This window comes from Plutella xylostella, chromosome 6, assembly GCF_932276165.1.
Source record: "Plutella xylostella chromosome 6, ilPluXylo3.1, whole genome shotgun sequence".
NCBI lineage: Eukaryota > Metazoa > Arthropoda > Insecta > Lepidoptera > Plutellidae > Plutella > Plutella xylostella.
In genome coordinates, this window is record NC_063986.1 from 8,117,107 (window position 1) to 8,140,248 (window position 23,142).

The 23,142-nt window shown below is 35.4% G+C and overlaps 1 long non-coding RNA gene across 1 annotated transcript in view; it reads left to right on the plus strand.

Annotated features, from left to right (window-relative positions):
* The window catches only part of LOC125488685, a 56,565-nt gene that overhangs the window by 20,395 nt on the left and 13,028 nt on the right, over positions 1–23,142 (plus strand). The window contains exon 2 of the long non-coding RNA XR_007266398.1: positions 12,032–12,143. This is a non-coding gene — a long non-coding RNA (uncharacterized LOC125488685). The remainder of the gene's footprint in view (positions 1–12,031; positions 12,144–23,142) is intronic.

Sequence of the window (23,142 nt, forward strand, 5' to 3'; positions counted from 1 at the left end):
TAAACGAGTAAATATGTAGGTAGTTATTTTACAAATAAACCGCCCCCCCTACGGCCGACTTGTTTTCACAACGATTTTCTTTCACAAGTAGGTACCTGTAAATGTTACTTAGTTTTGACTTCGCGGTAACCCCACAGTACACAAATTTATTCAGCACTGAGCAATAATTACAACATTTCCGGCAAATAAAGCAAATTTCGCCTCACACAACTCATGGTAAACAGACACTGAATCAGATACGGGCCTGACTTAGTAACAAAACGTGAATGTTAAAGTTTCATCATTGTTGTTGAAGGTTGTCTGGTAGAGATTGCTATAAGCAATAAGGCCGCCTTTTTGTACTGTTTTATTTTTAAGTTTTGTTTTTTTGTAATTTTTGTTCTTGGTGCAAATAAAGTGTTTTGTATTGTATTGTATTGTATTGTATTGTATTGTATTGTTGTTATTACAATACATTTTGTCTAGATATAGTTTACATTATTACAGTACCTATCTCGGATAATATATTTTAATAAATCGTATGTTTACCTACATTTTAAGAAGTAATCTACGGATATATGGTGTGCCAAAGAAACTTTACTCCAACAAATGAAATTCAAGTTCTAATGTGTAAATAAATAATGTAGGTTTAATATCAACTGTATTTCTATAATTAGGTAGGTAGGTACATACATATCGAAAAATTACTATCTACTCAGATGTTTACAATTACCCTACATAGCAATCACCGAAAAAACAACATCAACCTCCAAATCTTATTGATAATATCACATGTCATGTTTTGTCCTCATACAGCTACGAAATTTTAATACAAACTAGATGGAGCGTCAGTGCAAAACAAACATCTCGATAAACAACACCCCGCTTCTACCACTGAGCTCTTATTATGAACTAGCTGAACCCGCGCGCTTCGCTTCGCCTTAAAAAGTTTTCCCGTGGGAATTCCGGGATAAAAAGTAGCCTATGTTCTTTCCCAGGGTCTAGAGCAGCTATACTCAAACTGCGGCCCGCGGGCCGCATGTGGCCCGCCGGGCCTTTATCAGTGGCCCGCGTGCCATGAGAGATAATAGAGAATATTCTGTGTAAAAAGTATCGGAATATACCCTTAAAACAAAACATGTTTGTTATTCATCCAATTTTTTTTTATCACTCTCAAAGTTTGTTCCTTCAGAAACGATACACATACGCCAACGAACTATCCTATTATCAAAACATTTTTTTAAACGCTGTTTTCAGAGTTGTGTTTAGTGCTCGCGGTGATTTTTCCTAGATCTTTTTTTTTACATTTCGATTGCAAACAGTGCCCCTAAGTGCTATTTTGAGTTTAGGAAAAAAATAAGCTAGAGCTGTGAGCTGCAGCCATATCTTGTTAATTCATTCACAATGCTGATCCTTGTGCGAAAGGCGCGATATCATGGTGCAAAATCATTTCTCGATTTTTTTCACAAATCTGGCCTTCTACGTCGAATTTGCTGTATTAAATTCTACATAACCCGCAAATAATATTATTTTCCTACCGTTTGACTTTCTGGCAAGAATTCCGAGTGCTGAACACCACGATAGTCAAAGAAAATAGTCAACATGACTTTAACTAACAATCGACAAAAAACTAAATACTTGTATCTAAAGGTGAATCAGGCCCTGTAGCACATGGCGCTAATAAGACGTGACAAAAGTTCTCCGTCGCTCTCACTGTTGAGGCTGCGCGATGTGAGTGAGGGCGATGCAATGACTCTGTTGCAACACTTTTGTCACGTATTAAATGCGGTCCGTACTAGCCCTTCAGATAAAATATATATAACATTAACTTACAGCAGTCGAAGCTTATTACCGTTACAGCTGAAATGATTCCTGTGATGGTTCTCAATTTTCGTAATTCGCACAAATACTCGTACCTACTATTGAAAAATCTGTCTCAATGAAATCTGTCTATATTAAATTCTACATAACCCGCAAATAATATTATTTTCCTACCGTTTGACTTTCTGGCAAGAATTCCGAGTGCTGAACACCACGATAGTCAAAGAAAATAGTCAACATGACTTTAACTAACAATCGACAAAAAGGAAAATTCGCTGCGAGTACTAAATACAACTATGAAAACAACGTTTAAAAAATATTTATAATTATTATTCGATATAAAGCTCTAGTTTACATCGCTTTATAATAGATAAAAAAAAATTGCTTGCGGCCCGCGGCACCATGACTTAAACGTGTTTGTGGCCCTTATATAAAAAAGGTTGAGTACCAATGGTCTAGAGTCTAGACCGTATGTATACCAAATTTCATTCAAATCCGTTCAGTAGTTTTGGCGGGAAAGAGTAACAGACAGACAGACAGACAGACACAGTTACTTTCGCATTTATAATATTAGTTAGGATTTCGGTTAGAAGACTTGAGACTTTATTCAATGGTTGTCATTAGATTGAACATAAAACGGTTTGACATTAAACAAAATGCGGACAGCTTTTGTATGTGACACACCATCTTATTCTAATATCGTTAATCTAAGTCATACAGTATTTGGACGAATGTTGCCCGTAACCCTTTATATGGAATCCACGTACAACTGTCCGGAGTCACTGGTAATGGCTAGATAGAGCATTGCATTGCTCTATGTGCGTCCAGCCTTATCTAAGGTCGATCGCAACCTTGACGGTAACATGCACGTGAGAAAATTCCTCACTTTTTGTTACGCAACGTTTTTGTTATGGCCGCGTCTTTATTTTTAGCTCGTTCCAAATGTTTCGGGTTAGGATTTCTCGTGAGATTTTATAGGTAGTCGAGTTTAAAAAAGTTTTTTTAATAAAAAATATTAGGATAACTTATTACATATTATTAGGTAGGTAATTTGAGTTAATTCCCTTATAAACCTACCAGACCTAAGCCTTCTACACCGTCTTATAAGTGATTGGTAGAAAATACGTACAGGAATAAGTCTGCCTTTTTTACATTTATAGCGAAATAGAGAAAATAAACACTTTTGTAGCAGTACGTTTCAATAAATCCTAGGATTTATTACAAGTTGCAGTGCGGGCGCGCAATCGCGTCATTCTCATAATTTCTAATTTGCACCTTTACAACCGAGTACCGAGTACATTTTATTTCATAACATGATATACTGACGCCGTATTTATTTCAGGGCGAGACTTATTCGTGTGTAAATCGTTCTGGGCTGAGTGTGGTTAATTCAAAGTTATTTGTTTTTGCCAAGTTGTTATAATTAGGTACATGTTCTAGATTCCTGCGAGCTAAACTCAGTAAGGTGACTGTTTAAGGAGCATACTTAGAACATGTGATACAGGGTGCAAAAATAAGTTGAACCTCTAATGCATGTTTTGTTTCTTTTTAACAATAAAGCAATGTCTCCCTTAAATACAATAAGCTATGGTAACTTGAATATTTCAGGATTCCTCAAATGTTGGACTTATCATTCCATCCTGTATGTGAATAAACTGAATAAAAAATTGAATAGTACCTATTTGTAAAACCAATCTCCAGCTGTTTGAAAGAAAGTTTTCTTCAGGTACTATTTTTCTGGTTTGCATGTCGGTGACAAACACTACAGAAAGACTAGCTAAAGTTTTGCTATGAAGAAGAAGTTGCTATTTTAAACGTAGCTCTAGTTAATATTGTTAGTGGCTAGAGGCCGACAATACCGTCGTAAGTTTCAATTTGTGCCCACACGCCGCATCACGCTGAATGCTGAACATGGACATTTATGTTTCAGCGAATCAGGACGCCCTTAATATTTTGCTACGAAGTTTAACTAGAATGTTACGGTCAAACAATAAAAAACTGACTGAAATTAATATTAAAAAATTAAGAATTTATTTCAGACCCATGAGTCAACGAGTAATAAGTGAGTACTTACCAATTTCAGTAATTATGAAAATGTTTTAACATCTATTGTAAAATGTATATTTTATGATACAAGTGCAAGAGTATACAAAATACGCATAATTATTCCCACAAGGCGAAGAAGAAAGAATCCAATAGATAACGAAGCATGAAAATACAATTAGTATCGCTTATCAACTATGAACTGTAAGTAATCAATTTATATTCTGACCGCGATTAAATTGATCAAGTTTAAGGATACTTTATCAATTTCGTATGGTCAGATGTGTGTGGTCTATTATAAAATAGTACCTAGATAATTGTATATCAAAGTAACAAATTCTTAAGCTTAAGATAATAAGACCGTTTATACCCAGACAAGCTAATCCAAGCTTCTCCAACCTCTTTTAAATTTCCGAAGCGTATTAAAAGCACTTGCGTCTAATTAAACTTTTCCCCAAAGTGCAGTGCTATTACTCGGGCCGTGTAAATGCTAATAAGTTTAGAACACCTCGGTTGTTTATAGCCGCTGGCTAGAGCGAGCACTTCGCAAAGTTGCCGGGTTACCGAGACGAAGTTTTACTGCAGCATGCCAAGTTTGTCGCGTAGATATAGTGCAAGTTTTGAGTTAAGGTTCTTTTTGATATGTGGCCTGGATGCGGCTTAGACTTAGGTACTCCATTGTCAAACTTATGTAGAGTTTAATGTAAGAGTAAAGTTATCTAAGTGCACTCGTATTTCTGTTCAACAATTTTACTATAGGGAAAGTAGGTACTTACCTATGAGAAGAGACAAGAAATTAAGTACATAATTGATTGTTATAAAGATAAGATAGAATAATAACATTGTTTATTGCACTTAAGTAAGTAGTCGTGTAAATTATACTTCGAGCTAAACGCAAACTCTAACATATTAAATAACTACTTATTACCTACTCGGTGAAAGATCCATAACAAGAAAATTACCATGCAATGAAACAAACTACCCTGTAAGGTAGTAATTATCAAAGCCTACTAACTACTGCAAACGTGTTTACGTTTTAATAACGAGTCTCACGTTTTATGACGACATTTTTGCATTTAGTGTTTTTATATAAATGGTGGGCTTACTGAATTGTTTTTGAAGTGAATTATTTACGTTATTTTGTCATGCATACTGGTTTTTTTATTCATGTCTCTATGAGCAGATTTTTAGATTATAAACTGGGGTTAATCTATGTTTGAAAAGTATAGTAAGTAATACTTAATACCGTTTTTATAGTAATATATTAATGTTAATAACGTACTAATTGTATGATGTCCCATATTTAGATTTTGACTTATACTAAATGACCCTAAATGATCTGAAACATCAAAGTTATTTTAATCAAAACTGGTTGGTTCTCTTGAGACACTTCAGAGGGAAGTAAGTATTTGATTAATTGAAAGCGGGTTCGAAGACCTACCCGGAGGAAAGTATAGGTCAGTTCACAATTTGCTACAAAGATGTAGGTATGTACGTACTAAAAAAAGATGAAAAAGGGTTGCTGAAATGTTATGTTGAGTTTATCAAAATAATGTATAGTTAATCAATATACGGTAGAATAATATTGTATATTTTGTTATCCAAGTAAATAAAAGCCATATAAAAGTTATTCAGAATAACGGCCAGTGTGGATAAGTCAGAACTACCTACCTGACTTTCAAAGTAAGGTAATTTGTAAAACTTTGATATCCGTCCAAAATACCTATACGTTTTAATATTGTTTGTTATTAAAACAGCATATTTCATACTTGCTCTAATACAACATAATGGAGCTACGTGTACAATTGTGCAGGCAAATGGTTTAGCAACACGAGCCGCGATCAATAATACTTGAGGCGCAGCAGATCGGACGCCTCTTTGCACAGCTAGAAGGATGTATAAAGATACTTACACAAATACATAGATAGATACATATTAAATATAAATAATAAATATGTGGGGACATCTCACACACGGTCATCCGACCCCAAGCTAGGCAGAATCTGTGTTATGGGTGTCTGACAACTGATATATCTACACAAATACATAGATAGATAGATATTAAATATAAATATCAACACCCCAGACCCGAGTACAAATATCTGTCTTTAAACAAACCTTCGGCATAGCAGTCAGGGCCACTAACCACTACGCCATTCGACCGTCATATAAGCACCCATTATACCTACCTACATATAATTTTTAATTAATATTTTTAAATATTGAGTAGGTAAGATATTGGTAGATATTATTTTCTGAAGAACTTTTAAGTAGATTCCAGTCGAAGACGATTCCGGTAAAGAAACTATTTTAAAATATCTTCCATGAGGTAATAAGAAAAAGACCCACTCACCTAGCTTTTAGGTGTGAAATCACAATCAATCATCAAATTTTAATGATTCAGGGAGTACTAAAATTACTTACAGTTGGTACAAAAAAGTAATCAAAAATCGATAGCGCCGCAGTGTAGTGGTATTTTGCTGGAGCGATGGCCTTTCAACTTTCAACCTCCCAACCCGTTTATCAAGCTGCCACACCCAACCTACCCAACTTAGATTGGATTTGGTTTAGTTAGAGTGCTTTCAGTTCAGGCCATTTAAACGGCCATTAGGTACAACTAAATACATGTATAATCTAAGTTTACGTGTGTGTGGTCTTATGTAAGTACTTAGGAATGTCTAGATGCTGAACGTTTGTCTTTGAACTGCTAAAGGGTTTTTAATGTGTTTCGAAAAGTTAGTACATTTAGGATTCGAGTGGACCTATGCGCTAATGACTCGGGCTAAAACACAGATCGAAAGTATGATTTCAAATACAAAATGCGTCAGAATTTCCTTTAAAAAATCATGTCAACACATTCGCGAAAGGACATCATGTCATAACACGGCCAAAAGGGTAACATCATGCAAAGGTCATTAAAAAAGCCGATCTGTTCGTGCTCACTGCAATTATCTGGCAAAGCGATCAGTTGCTGGTGTGAAATTCAGCGGGTTTATTTCTCTGGCGAACACTTCTGGCCACGTTTAATGCGCGGCCACCGCGAGACAGTATATTCTCATGCAGAATACATATCGAGTGGCGAAGACTTATTACGGCTGACTGGTGTCGGTTATGATAAATACTGATTGATGAAAATTATTAATATAATAAATAAATAATAATTGAGCCAAACTAAAATCAAATACCAGTTTTTTTTGTTTTAACTGGAAAGAACAGCAAAGTATTTAAATACATTCAAACGAAACCTCAAAATTTTCAAAATCTAATATTGGCCGGCGAAAAGGCAATGTTTTATCCATCGGTAAAGGTCATATTTGGTACAAAATGACAAATACCTAACATATAACACAAACTAACATACTATATAAGTAGCAGCGAGTGCACAAGCTACCCCAGTCACAGACGACATCAGAAGGGTTGACCCGGTTGTTCCGTTTCGCAAATTGAATTCGCGAACATTCCAGATTTACGCGCGGCGGCGAGCATATTTTTAATTATTTGATCAGCGGTCGCGATAAATCTGAAAGCGGTAATTGGAATTCCGTTCTTGTCTGTGATTACTTCATGCATTTAATTTCAGAACGCACCCGGCTACTGTTCCGCTGGGCTTTGTTAGCTATAACCACAGAATAATAACTAGTACCTACCAGCTATAGCGGAGATTGTTAAAGGGCAATTGCTCTCAACATGATCTGAAGTTGGTGTCGGAATGCGAGTGGCATAGCGAGTGTATGACTGTACTGAACCTTTATGACAAACAATAACACGGAATAATGTAAAGGACAGGCCAAATATGCATGACAATTTTATCCATAAGAGTAGCTAAAAGGAAAAGCTATTTTAATTATTAAAGCAAATAGATAAAAGGCCCTAATGAAAGCTTTGATTAGCGTGTAACAGAGTGTGACTGATGAAACCATAAAACAAATTAAGGTGTTTAGTTTTTATAAGAAGCCGTGAGATGAAGTCTAAGTACTGTCGGCAGCGGCATAATAAACAAAAAACCCAATAATAATAACTAATTACGTACAATTAATTATGCTAACAAGTCACTTGATACTAAAGAGAGTAGAACATATTTGATGATTGCAATAATTACGAACACAATGCTTTTGCACATTGATGATAGTGTAAGATAAAAATGAATTTGCTACTTTAAATAACTAATTTGTAATTTTGTGCAAATTAACATTTAGAATACAAAACGGATAATTTTCAAGTGAATGCATTTCTATTCTAACGGTGGTGCTGAGTAAAGTTATTGCCAACGTGTTTCGCTAGCTAAGTTGCCAGTAGGTATTATCAAATAGTTTTTAGGATCTAGAAATCCGTCTAAGCATTTAAACATGTTTAAATTATTATGAAATATGTGTAGTACAAGTGTGTAGGTGTGTTTAGAAGTAATTTAGCTATGATTTATAGTTGTATCTAAAGTAAACACATTATAATATTACTGGTAATTCCTGAATCAGTTTTGTCATGGTTAATACTCTCAGAAATATAAAAAAAGTTGAAATAATGTAAGTACCTTATTTTACTCAATGATTTATTTGTTTAATTGACTCTCTGAATAAAACTTCCTAGTGCTTATACCTTACCTATGTAGGTAAGAGTTGAAACTGCGAGGTAAACTGTCAGTTTCACACCTGATAATGATTGACAGTTAAGCAGAACTAAGGAATGGCAACACTATGATTATCTGAACCATTGAGTGTGACTTCGGCAAAGGCACGTTACAAGTACAAGTGAGAATCTGGGATAGAGTAAATACATTCCCCTGAGTCGTGTCAATGCAGCGGCCACATAGCGCGGCGATGGCCGCTCCGCCGCTGACATTTTTACTGCGTCAGATATCGAACCCAATAAATAAGTGCCGTCGGCCCGGCGGATACGTCTCGGCCTGTGGGTGCCCGGGGGTCACTCTAGGTGACGAAAAACTAAGTTTCGAAGAGCTTTGAAGCAAGTCACGACAAGCTCATAGTATTAAATTAAACGTGCCGTTTGCTCGACAGCTCTCGTTCGTTCGTTTTTCATCAGTGTAGAGTACTGTAGAGTAACCCTCGGATGCTGACGGGAAACCTTAGCTCTCTGTATATCACCCGCTATTTATACTTTATACCGATTTTAATACGACTTGGAGAATAGTATTAAGTATTCTAATAGGTAGGTTCAGCTATTTTTTATGATGATTTAGACAGCAGGTAGGTATTAAAATTTTAATAAATATACTTAATGTGAAGTTTTATTTCAGAGAGAATTTGTAATCATATTCATTACATAAACTGAGTAAATCAAAATCGTAGGTACTTTTAAAACTAATCGAAGCTTGCGGACATTTATTTTTAAAATACATAGGTACTTATGTATTTTTATCGGATTATAAACGACGTTAATGTCATCGTGTGGCAGAATAATTAATGGATGTTACAAATATCTTATGTATTGAAAATTATAACCCATTACAATAAATACATCATAAATATGTATATGTATATGTATATAGACTGTATATTTTCCAAATAGGTAGGTATTTAAATTTATTCCTTGAGTCGTGGGTGTTTTCGCGTAAAAGAAGGGATTCTGATTGCGTAGTTATGAATATAATAATGCATATTAACATTTCAATAATAATATTCCACACCTAGAAATTGCCTTAAAGAAATCGCTGTGTTTTTCTGTAACAAAATATGAAGTTTTTATGCAACTTATTATTGTGGCTAGCCCTGGGGATCGATTATGGGTAATCTCGAGATGATTACAGCTGTCCATTTAATAATGATCAGACCTTACGGTTCTGTTTCATTTATCTAGCTTATGAAGAAGTTTTAATTCAAAAATGCCTTACAAAAAACTACAGCGAAAACCCGATGGCACTTTTATGAATGACCTTTAACTACCCCTTCTCGGATCACCATAGCACTTCTAAAGCATATGTATGATCTTCTGCAGATCTCACATAACAAACAAAATGAGACTTTTATTTTCGATTTTCCCCATCACCACTGGTGTGTTCCAGACGCGGAGTAGGGTGTCCACAAAGCGCGCAATGGCGTGGAAGTATCCCGGACCGACGACGGGGCGACCCCTGCGCCATTCCATTTCCTGTTCAGTAGTCGCACTCATTATCTGACATCGGTTGAGCTCTTTTGTTGCTTTATTTACTTTTTAGGGAAGATTATATTCTGGGGGAGCCGTATCTTCGATTTGTTTGGAGATGTTCGAAATTGATTGTGCATCGTAAAGGTCAGGTTAGGTGAACGTTGATCGTTTCAAAGATTCGAGCTAGGCAAGGGCTGTTGTGGACTCAATGTCTATCTATTGTACTTTGTTATCTGTTGCATTAATTTATCTTATAACTGAAATTTATGAAAGTATAAAGTAATATTTTGAAAGATAAATGATGGCGAAAATATATATTAATTATTATTCCATAAGTATATTAGTATTATCTAGCGGCAGTGGGTGATGATAATCGATTTCTATAATAATATTTATTCCTCTATGATGTCTTATGATGATTATTATTTATAATTATTATACAAATTGAATGTGTGTTAGCGATCCCAATAAATCAACAACTATACTCATAGTGTCTCATAGGTACAAAGCAGAAATCATTCCTACGTTGCATTTCGTTTGTATAGTTTGGTATAAAGTATTATAACAAAAGCAGGCCAGATAACAATTCACCACAATAAGCAATATTCGATGCATAAAATGACAAGCATCAACGAACAAAAGCAATCGTAGATAGAATTAAAATAGACAGAAATCATACATTTCACACACACTTCAACAGTAAATACAATCATAATAAGGGGATTAGGGAGCCATTTTCACATTTCTATAATTACACAGAACATTACCACGGTCCCGTTTGACATATAAATAATATTTTCACTGCGATCACAAATCAGTCGGTCCACTTCCGGTTTGATGGACTCATGTGGAGTGTGCCACTTATTTTTGGAGGGGAGACAGACACCCTACTTCATACTTGGAATGCTATTATTATTAAAATATATTCTGTCACAGTTTTTTAAATATTTGAAACTAACTCGCATAAAGTAGGCTGCCTGATAGTCTTCTTATTACTTTTAATATGTCGGTGATAAAAACTAGAGGTATACTAGGGTTTATCATCGTTAGGATTAGCCTGTCATACTTATAAATTGATACTCCAGTTTTAGTTTTAATTTTCTTAGTTAAGTTATTTAAGTATATTGGTTACTGAATAATTTTGTACACACACTTTAAAAGTCCTCTTTAATCCGCAAATGATTAATGATCCAATTAAAATGAGAGATCCATTAAACCTTTTTTATTGTATAAACTAGTTGATAGAAGTACTTGACACTCCCCCAGTTTTTAATTGAATTTTTTACTCCATTAAATTACTTTTTATCCTCGTTACATCACTTGTTAGACAAACGCGTGAGTCCATTCCCACATTACTTGAAATTATGGTCACTCTTTCGCTCAATTACGGAATAACCGAAATATCTTGACCTCCATGCAGTTGCATGCTGGTTTGCTTTAAGGCCTTTTTTTAGGGTGGAAGAAGATCTCCTTATATTGGTTTTGACAGTTTCCAATGTAAGAATTACGCTGGCGTTGATTAAATTAAACGAAACGATTTATGTCGAGTACCATTTCAGCAATGACGATTTTACATTGGCAACGCAATAGGGGCGGTTTGTTTTTAATTTTGTTTTCGAGTGGTTCGTGTATTATTGGTGTCAAGTTTTGATAGTTATCGGACCTTCAATAAATGAGTTTGGTTAACTAGATTATAGACAGTAGATAAATGAAGGAATCATAATTATATTTACGTATAGTGCGTGATGGTTATTATGGGAACTGATGGTTGGCATAAACTCATGTTTGTACTAATAATAAAATGTGAAGTTGCTTGAACATTTCTTTAACATCTACGGATAATATTTATGTTACGGATGAATTAGACAGGAGACAGATAAAAGTTGTGTAACATTGATAATTAAGATGACTTTCTGACAAATTGGCAGACCTGACTATTCAAGTAATCATCGTTTTGGTAAAAGTAGCAAGATACTATTCTTAAAGATGACTCGTAAATTACAAATTACTCGTAAAACTCCATAACCAGGTACCTATTACAATAAACGTAAAATCAATAAAATAGCCTAATAAAATTTATTTGATACAGGTGCTTCCATCTGTGAGTGCGAGCCGGAACTGTTGCGCGGTGGAGGCTTCGCGCTAACGACCTGTTTTCACGCAACAAAGCCTTTGGCGCTGCTGGTTGTAAGCCTTCAGAAGTTTGTATGATGATTTTATACTATTTTACATGGTAATGTTGTTACGTTACATTTGGAGGGATTCTTTTTTGTACTTTTAAAAATCTATTTTTAATAGTACAACAAATAGAGGTTTTTTTGTGGTACTGACTGTCATAAGTTGTGACGAGAGAGTTCAAAAGTCTTTCAGACATATCCGAAAAATAAAAACTGCCCTCAAGACAATTTTATAGAATAAACAGCATAGTATTGTTTAATTAATGTGAAAATAGAACACTAGTCTTGAAGGTTCAATAAGTTGCTGGTGAGCAATAAAGTACAAACTACCTATATCTATAACTAAAATAAAGTCTATAAATTAAAATTATTTCATTACCGAAAAATATACCTAAGATATAAATCACCTCACATCATCATCTCCACTAATTCACAAATTCACTGGCCATCAACAAACTCCAGTTCCATTTTCAAAATTCCCTCGCCAGCACCGTTGACCTGCGCATAACTTTACCTCAACACACACGGCCCCATAACGAATGGTAAGTGCGTCATTTAGGGCTCCTTTTAACGTATTAAATCGCCGGTTATCAGTGGACCTGTCGTAGCTTTGACCCCCGGACCCGGGGTTAGGCTTATCATCACGCCAGCATTCGAGGGGGGGCGGGATTATACCTAATGATTTATTCAGGGGCTCAATGAAGACATAGTGCGCTTTGTTTCAGCTTTAAGGGACTTTGGATCGGTAGTTTGATGCTATTTTAGTTTAGCATAAGAGGGGAAATAGGTTTGTATAGCTAGGGCAGATATGTTACTAGGGAGTTTCGGATTTGTAATAGGTAGGTACATATAATGTTAAATAATAAAGAGTTAAAATAATTGTTGAAAAAAGGGTAGCTTACCCACATTTAAGTAGGTGAACACCTTAATAGGAAAACACAAACTTGAAATTAATTTTAGTAATCAAAACTATATTTCAAATATTATCTTGATTTATTTAAATGTTATGACTATATTATAATACTGGGCTCGAAACCCGCACTAAAATAAGCAGTAATTTCTGTGTTACCAATGTTAATCTACAGGGCTATAAATTGCCAGATTAAAGAACATAAATTTGACGAATGCTGATATCGTCTACTTACTAACTAGCTAGACAGGTTTGATAAGTTTACTTAGCTGGATACGAGCAGATATATGTAAAGTACCTAATTTATCTTAAAATAACTGTAATTTGTTTGACTTTTTTCTATCAAAATTTATATTTTTATGAAGCAAATCTAATTCATGTAGATTATTATGATATAGATTGTTTCACTTGGAACATAAAAACCTTCGACATAATTATAAATTCGTTATAAACAAACATAAGTTCATAAAACCTCTTGTCGTGTTACGTAAAAACATCTTGGCATGACCAGTTCATTCAACTACATTTACCACCTACCAAAGCATACCTATTACGACCACATGCCTCTAAAGGCACATCACAGGACTTAGATGTAAGAAATAAAAAAAAAAAAAAACTTAGTACCTAATTTAAGGGCATTTAATAAATCTTAGCGCGCTTTTATTTTACGGGCGAGATTGCTAATTCTGAAGTTTACAAGCTGTAAAGTAATAAAGCTGAAGTGTTTAATCTTTATGGCTCGACTTGTGTCAATTTTATGGCCACAGTTAGTTGATGACCTATTTTGGGGTCAAGTCATAGGCGCCAGCGGGAACGGACCAGCAACACTCTTTTCAGTTCTATTCTATAGAGAGGGCGAACTCTCTGTACGTAGCTCTCTAGAGTGGGAACTTTCTACATACATATTTCTTATTTTCAGTTCGCCATTAGGTACAATTTTTTTCAGTTTGATTGTTATTGGCAGCATTTACAAATACATGCATGCCATAAGCTTACGCCTTTTATCTCCAAAGATGATTCGCAACATTATCCTTCACCATAAGAGAGCCCACCGATTGTGGCAAAATTCGTTGGCAGTTTATAACTTGGGCCACGCAACTAACACCCTGGTGGTTGACATGAGCTAGTTGTAAAACTGTTAACGTTTTTGAAATAGCCCCTAAACGTCACTTCAAGCCTTAACACGTGCCTTAACTACCCACAATGTGTTCATACGATTTTATTGCATTTTTTATTTACGGTACCACAGAAGTTGTTAAATTTTTAGGTTAATAAAACGCTACTGGTTGTTTCAGAGTCGTTTAACGGCGGAGTAAACGTAAAAACATCAAGTAGCAGTCGTCTTAGCATTTATCTATTGTGACAAAAAAAAACAGTTTTTTGATAAGATTCCAATTAGGTACCTAACTGGTTGGAGATAATAATTTGCTAGATGAAGAATAGCTGACTGTTACGCAGCTATTGCAGTCATTATGCAGCAAATTAATTTTGTTCAATTGCGATTTTCAGGAATGCAGACAAAACAAGAATGAACAAAAAATCTTGCACCGTCCAACCTCAAACAACCAAGTCTAAAACATCCTCGTTACTGTAAACGACAGCGTATTTTAATTAGAATACACGAAAATGCTTTGAAACCGACGCACCAACGTTGGGACGCCGGCACTTTTAATGGGGACTTATTTTAAATTCATTTATTCACAAACAAGATAGTCCACAACGTTGTATTTTCAATGTAAGCGCGGGTTTTGAAATTATGTGGTGCTTTAGTAGATATTACTTGGTTAGTACATAATCCTGACCCAGTAGACCCGCTTACCGATGATTTTGTAATAACTTGTTTACATTGCTCTGAAATTTCTTGTCTCTGGGGTAGAGTTTATATCTAATAACCAGTAAACCTATCACTTTCGATAAACATCATGCACAACATCTTTTGGCATAAGTAAATAAGGTTATTTTACAGTTTAATTGGTGTTTTATATAGGAACAGACTGGAAAGGCATTGATACCCAAACTAGGATATAATTAGTAGATCCATTCATATTTTTTATTGCTCCGTGATATTTTATAAAATACTTTTTCATCCTACATAGTCTTTGAATTCCTGAGTTTCGTCTCGACTGTTTAAAAATTACATTACGGCCCATTTGAGCGGCCCTAATTAGAGCCTAAAGCGTAATAAAAGATAACGCGAAACTTCCAACCGAAAAGCATTCATAACGGAAAGTTTCCCGATTAAAATTCCTCGAACGAGTGAAAACCGTCTCTTGTAATAAATACAGGCCTTTGAATTTCCCTCCAAGAGATTTAGGCGGCATAAATATTTCGGACTCAAAAGAAACTCTCGAAAGAAGCGCTTGTACATTTTTACGACGCGAAATCTCATTCACCCCCGAGCTCGAGTTGTCTCGCTTTTAAATTAAATTTTCACTCCCAATTTGAAAGTATAATGTCATTTCACTAGGATGTCGTTATTAAAAGTTTTAAATCATTCGGAAGTTTTCCTTAATACTGAGGCGTCGTGATTTTTTAATCAGAACGGCTGCGTTTCGAGTGATTCTTTACGAGGGCGCGGCTTTAGTGCCCTCAAATCGTCATTAGGCAGTTGCGTCTTGGATATTGCTTTTTCTTCTGCAAACTGACGCAGCGGCATGGATTATTTAATTTTGCTACCCTCCTTTTGGAAAGAGGCCTCCGTTTCGTAACGACAAAACAATATGTACCTACGCTTTTCTTTCATATTTTTTCTACATGAGTATTAAAAAAAATACAACTAACCCATCTGCACATCCTTTCTTTCACGCCAGTAGGTCACTAGTACACAAAAAGCTGACACATGCCTCAACACTAAAACGACGCGTCGCAAAAAGTGCCATAAAATGTTAACCCGTCCACAACCACGTGCTCCAAAAACAATGGCTCCTTTAAACGCTGTAAATCATCTACTTGTTCTGAATGGTCAATAAACCGTCTAGCCGAGACCTTGACACCGAGCCCAAGGAGTTTATAGACCATAAAGATTTTACTAGCGGCCTTGAGTGACGAATGCACGGGGTCGTTGCACTTTCTGTTTGGGTTTCCCAAAGTAATGGCCGCTTTTATGGTGGTATTACTGGCACAGGCTTGGGGTAACTGTTTCGGGTGTAGTTTTTTGTGATTTCAGCTTAGTTTTAATGATAGAACTATAAGTTATAAGGAATTATCTAAAAAACGACTTACCGTCAACCGCTGGGTGCTTCTTGCCTGAAAAAATTAAGCATATGTGACTACTCACATATCTACATATAAGATTTGACAGATATTTCAGTTTTGAGCCTGATAAGGCACACGAAGATCAGAAGAAAAAAAAATACACGATTTGCAATTATTCATGACACTTTTTATGAAGAGAAATGTTTTTTTTTTTGCATTTATGCGGTTACCGGGCGAAATAGTCGTGGTCTTTTATTTATAAAGGAATGTCTAATAGTTTTACCTGTTCTTGTAGTTACAAACAAAGGTATATTGTTAACTTTCTTTATTACTTTCTTAGAAATTGCACAACGTGTAAAAACTAAAATAACCAATTCTTTGTGTAACATTTTGAAAAGGGTTGTTTTGTGTTTTTATAGAGGTTTTCTCATCCTTTGTCACCCTTTCCCTTTGTTCTTCAGTATGAATAGATTGCGCAAAGACGCTCTTTGTCTTCAGTAGACAATACAAGATATTTTAAGTTTGAAGTTTACCGTTTAGTCAAAAAACTGCCCGTACCGTGACCGTGACAATTTTGTTTTAGTTAGTTCACTATTTTAACCCGTCAAGTGCAGTTGCTGATCTTTTATTTTTAAATCAACACAAGACAGTGTTAAGTGAAGTTATATTTTTAGGAGTGAAAAAAAACCTACGCTACAATAACATCTAAATTTTAAAATCCAATCTCTCGCTGTAATCAAGCTGTGTCTCCTCTCGCATCCCGCCTCCTTATCCAACACTAACACATAAATCGGGCCAACCCATATAACTCTCGGCCGCCATTAAAAAGATAAACAACTTAATATAGGCATAATAATAAACTACACAGGACTTAGATCCCCGTATACGGCGGCCATAATTTTATTTATTCAAGAAACCGTAAATATCTGTAGGAATAATTCCGAAAGGCTTTTTGCGGGGATTAAGGGGGCGATGTGGGGCTGCGAAAATTATATTCGGCCATAACAGTAATCATGCATCACCTGGATCCAGGAGGCAGCGGTTAATGTTCGCAATCTCGAGGGCTGCTGGCTGACGGCGCAAATTACTTTTTCAAAGTATTTACATGTAAATAGAAGATCCGCGAAGTCGGGAGCTTGGGAAGCCCTGCGGGAACTACGTGGTTTAGGGTTATGCTTCATTCTTTGTTCTTTATAGGGAATGTGTAGGCGGGAATTTGTTAAGACGTGCTGATCGTTTAAAAATAATATTTATAGTTTTGATTGTTATAATATTTTTGTGCATTTTTAAATTCAAAATAGGTAAGTATTTTTTATTTTGTATCGTAACAAGTTTTTTTGGTATTTTTATTTTAAGGAATTAAAATTAAGCAAATTTTGCACGCGTAGCTCCATCTTAACCACACCGAGGTAAGTACGTTTAGAAAGCACGCGCTATGCATAAACCGTGTTTAATTATCATCCATTCTTCTTATAAACTTTCATAACGGCCTATACGTCGCCTTAGCTACTTTCAGCGAGGGAGGCAGGGGGGACCAACCCTCGCCTTATAATGGGCGTCTAAGAAAAACGGGTGCACGCTACGGAATAGAAAAGGCTCTTTGGAAATGGGTTTTGGTAGAAAGCCGCCGATTTATGTCCGTTACGAGTACGTTCAGAATATCCGAGAGCGGATTTTTAATGGCGCTATTGTTTCTATTTTAAACGCGGCGTGCGAATGGAATACCGAGTCGGGGTGTGTTTGTGCAAATATCTGAAAGCCACTGAAATATCTTTTAAATGTAAAACGGGAGTTGGATCGCTAACGTAATAAAATAGGTAATTGTATGTGAATAAAAATCTTTAGTGTTAATAACTTTTGTATAACGACTTATAACTATAGCGTTACCAAAAATTCAAAATTAAAAATATCATATGACAGGTAATACAAAATTTTAACCTATGCCCGTGGTAGGTATGTGAATATTTATTTTTCCTATCAAACGTATGTACCTAGTTTATGTGTAAACTAAAGCGTAGCCCAAAGTAAACACACAACACTAACGAAAGTTAATACACACGGCATTACTACACGCAGTATATCACATTATACGTGCGTTACAACAATTTCGCAGCATTTTCAAGATATTAAGAGCGGTATTTCACTTATATAGCGAGACGTGAAGAAGATGCCAAGCGTGCGAAGATTTCCAAGGCGCAGGTGCCCTTTCCGAATTATATTGGGAACCCCTGCCCTGCTAGCGCGGCTCGAATTATTTATAAATAAGTAAAAGAAAATGGGATATTTTCATATGGACTGGCTAAGCATTTATGATGTGAGAGTGTGGTTGAGTGAAGTTATTAGTCTATTGGAAATCGGTGACGACTTAATTATAATTTTAGATACTTAAGTCATATGTATGGTTGGCTGGTAGAAATTGTTTTTAGTAATAAGTCCGCCTTTGGGCGCAAATAATTAGCTATGTTTTTAAAATGCTTCTGTGTAAAAAAATATTTTGTGTGCAATAAAGTGTATATAAATAAATAAATATGTGTATGAAACAAAGTCATTACAAAAGTAGTAAGTAGGTAATTTTGCTACATTTATTTGGCTACTACACCGACAGATACACCTAAAGCATTAAATTTTGATTGCATTTTGTTATGGAGTCAATTATTTTCACTTCATATCTTATAATTATCACCAATACATTTGGTAATTAATGAAGTTAGGTTCTAAAGTTTGTATTTAATAAAATAAAATAAAAAACTGTATTTTATACAATTACAGTGAAACCTGGATAAGTGTAACTTCAAGGGATCAACAAATTGTCCCACTTATAAAGGTATTTTACTCAGTGTCTCAGACATCCAGATTTGTAATGACACATTGCACAGACAATTGTATGTCCACGTTATGATATGCATAGGCCTTCTAATATTAAGTTAAAAGAGACTTTGAATAGAAATAAAGTAACATCTATTTTAGGATGCCAACCACGATTTTCAAGCTGTCATTTTTTACCAGCGGAAGATATAAAAATGCCTAAAATAATGAACTAATAACCGACCCGTGCCGACCCGAAAGCAAAATATATTAGTAGGCAAGTAACACATCGTCCCGTCGGTATAATGAACATGGCTCCCTCTAGCGGGCGCCATTAATCACTGCCCCGCCCCGCGCGCCCCGCGCCTACCCCTCGCTACCCTTGTTCCCCCTCAAAAAACTCACCCCGTCCCCCCCGCCTCAGAATGTTTCCAATTCATCACGAGACTCCGCCCTGACAACTCTATATGAGAAATCCACGGCCCGTAAGTCCCCTACCACTTCTTGGTACGATCAACCGAAGAATCCGGCTTGGGACTTTTAGACCACCCCGGTTTCTTTATTCCGTGAACGTTCTCCGAACTACGTCTGAAGGCGAAACGGTCATGGACTTTGCGACTAGGCAGTGTATTTTCTTGTAATGCCAACTCAGTTGTATGTCGGCCATTACAAATAAATTCCACCTTTTCTTTACTTTTTAATGTCGATTCGTTGTTTGCTACGTTTTCAGTTCGTTTGGTTTTGATTTCAAATGTTAGGTTTGATACTTGGGTACTTATATGGAAAGTAAGATATTTATGTATTTTATAAGATATTTAGCTAATTTCGCTGAGCATAAAATGTATATAGTTTAAGTTTGAGTTTTCGACCTAACCGTTCATATTTTTGATAAGTAAGTTCTTTTACAAAAAAAAAAAAACACTTTTTATTTATGTTGACATTTTAAATTTTAACCCATCAGTGCATTGTTTCCGCTGGTTCCGTTGCCAGTCGCGCGTTTTATTGGGCTGGCGCATTTAAGGGTTATACATATTCATTGTCGCAATGAAATGGCGCCTATAGGTACCTACCTACACTGAAGTAGGAATCATGCGTAGGTACCTTACTACAGTAGCTAACTCAGGTCCATATGTAGGCTTAGGTAGAAAGATTATGTGAGAGAATTATAGAAGTCTATTTTATTTTTCTCAGATAATAAATGGACAAATGCAAATGCCAAGTGAAATATCCATCCCAGAGTGATCCCAAATATTATTCAACTACATAAATATTTTCACTTATCAATAGACTTTATATGGTAGGTACCTATATCTTTAGTTTTGTATGCCAGATATTTATAATTGAAGCAAACTTAATAACAGTATAATCCATGGCAGACGCCTACATTTTACCTACCTATTACTTCAATTTCAATCAATCTAATTTCAGTATATAAACAAAAATAACAATAATAAATTAAAGCAAACAGTTTAACTAATGTGGAATTCCTTTTAATTATATTTCAGGTCATCTTTTTTTATAAGCTTTTGTATGACTAAGCTTCATTATTTTCAACTTCATTCGTACAGTGACTTGGTGCATTTTTTTTTGCTTTTAAAATTAAAACAAAGCTTAAAACGACAGGTGACAAAACAAAGAGATATTTAAAACAATGCAATTGTAAGGGAACGTGAAGGGAAGGCTGGGGAAAGTGTTGGGGCTATTATTTTGTCTGACTGCCGTCGGCAGATGGCAGACTATTTAACGTTTAGTGAAATAAATATCTTTACTCAGTTTTCTTACTAAGAATTTGTATTTTTTCAACGGAATAATAGGTAATGCATTTGGCATAAGTCCTATAAATCAAAAGGTAGGTAGGTAATATTTATCTAGTCCGTTCTTGATTATAAAAAAATAAAAAAATCTAAATACAGAATATTTTTTAAACCTATTCCAAATTTAGATTTTGATATTTCTAAATTTAAATATACATGTATGTTCTTAATATTCTTATGTTATAATTTAGTTGTATATAACCATCAGTAAGTATTTCAGTAATCATCACTTTAATTTGTAAATATATCATCACAATTCATTATCACAGGACTTAACTTAACTAAACTATTTTATTCCCCATATAGGCGTATTACTAGGTATAAATATAACACACTGGGCCTAGCCGAGTACGGACGATGAATTTAACGGTCAGGGACGAACTGAGGGGCCATAAGACATGCTTGGAAAAACTAGCCCGATCCCTCCCTGGTGGGCCGTCGTCTAGAAGTGTTCTGCTGACGGAAACATCACTTCGGTCTAGAATCTCTATGGATTTTGATAAAGTGTTAGGTCTTGGATTTTCTGTTTAGTCATTTCTGAAACTTGAGCCAATTTTTCTTTTTTAGATTGAGCGAATTTGACACAGGTTACACCACGCAATGTGTCGAAAAACACGACGAAACTGCAGTCGAGCAGTAGAAGACGCATCACTGCAAAATACATATATAAATTATTTTAGACAAACAGGAAAAAGAGTTTAGCAAGGAGTGTTTGAAATAATCGTGCAGCGGCATACGAGTGCTGAGTAAATATGCAAACGTTCGTACGAACACACTAAGAAATGCACGGAATATATTCAGACTCACGTACCAACTCAGCAATATCACTTGCGCCTTTGTTTCGCTCCAGATTTAAAATAGGAACGATTCTATGTTCGCGTATTTTGTTTTAGGTGTGTGATGGATCCGTGGCCGTCTGCATGCCTGGTACTTTTGTGAAATTGCTTACTTACTTCATTTTATTGTTGTAGTCTAAATAAAATTAACTACATCAATTAAAACAAGTTTTAATAATAACTATCCTGATGATACAAGTGGGTTACTAAAATACAGTTTAGTAATAATAACTATTACATTAAAATTTAGTATTAAAAAAATGCAGTTTCACTTAGCTAATTTAGCTATGTATTATGAATATGAACATGTCCTCAAAGTCCTCATAAAAAGCACCTCATGAAATCTCCAAAAAACCCTCCTGTAGGTCCCCAAACAGCATCAATTTTAAAACAAATAAGTCTCATCTCAATGGCGTCCCAACTACCCACCTTTGCCCTCCTCAACTAGGGTACCCATATGTATAATTCCGGTAGTCCCGCATTCGGCCACTCGTCACTCGGATGGCCTCGTATGTCCCACGTAATTGTAATTTGGACCCCGTCGGATCCCACTTTCTTTATTGCGAATAAACTACATAGAACTAGCTGTTTTCGTAGAATAACCTCGCGCTAACTCGCAGATTGTACAATTACGGAGAGTGTTTTTGAAAAAGTTCGGGTTTAAAGTTGCATATCGACTTGTTTTTGGTTGGGTTACTGGGACTGGGTATTGGGTTTAATTGTCTACTTACTAATGAAAATATGAATTACCTATGTACAATTATTGGCTTATTTGTCGCAATCATATAAATACTATAGTACCTATTTTATATACTGTAAACAACAGCGTTGCATTCCGAAGTTTCTATAACTCATTTTATAAGAAGCTTTACTGAAACATTACTTAAAAATAATCCTCCAGCTAATTATCAATAAAGATTAGAATAAATAAATCAGCCTTAAACAAACACGGTTCTGTGAACGCAGACGGGGCCAGATTAAAACATGCAAATGAAACTCCAACTTCAATTTTAACTGGCAATAGGGATGGCACCCTCTGCCGATCTCTCGACCCTTCCCTTCTCCTTCTTTATTTATTCGAACAGGAGAAAAAAATGTTGTTTTGTTTATCCCGTAAGTCTTTGAGGGAGTATTGAATGAAGAACATTGAAATGTAAGTGAAGTGACCCATTGTAGGTATCTCTAACTAGATAGTGCTTATACCGCTAGGGTACCTAACCGCGAGTCAAATAGATAGAAATTTCAGTTTTGCAAGTCACATTTTAAAAGATGAGATATTACCTGTAAAATCCACAATAGTCTGAATACATAAATAGGTGTTAACAAATGCGATAGGTGCTTTAGGAGATTTCACGTATCTATTATATATAGGTACGTAGTAGATGTACCTACACCTAACTACCAGTAAGTCTGCAACAATTGCTCATAGGTACACTACAAACAGACATATACACTCAATAAAA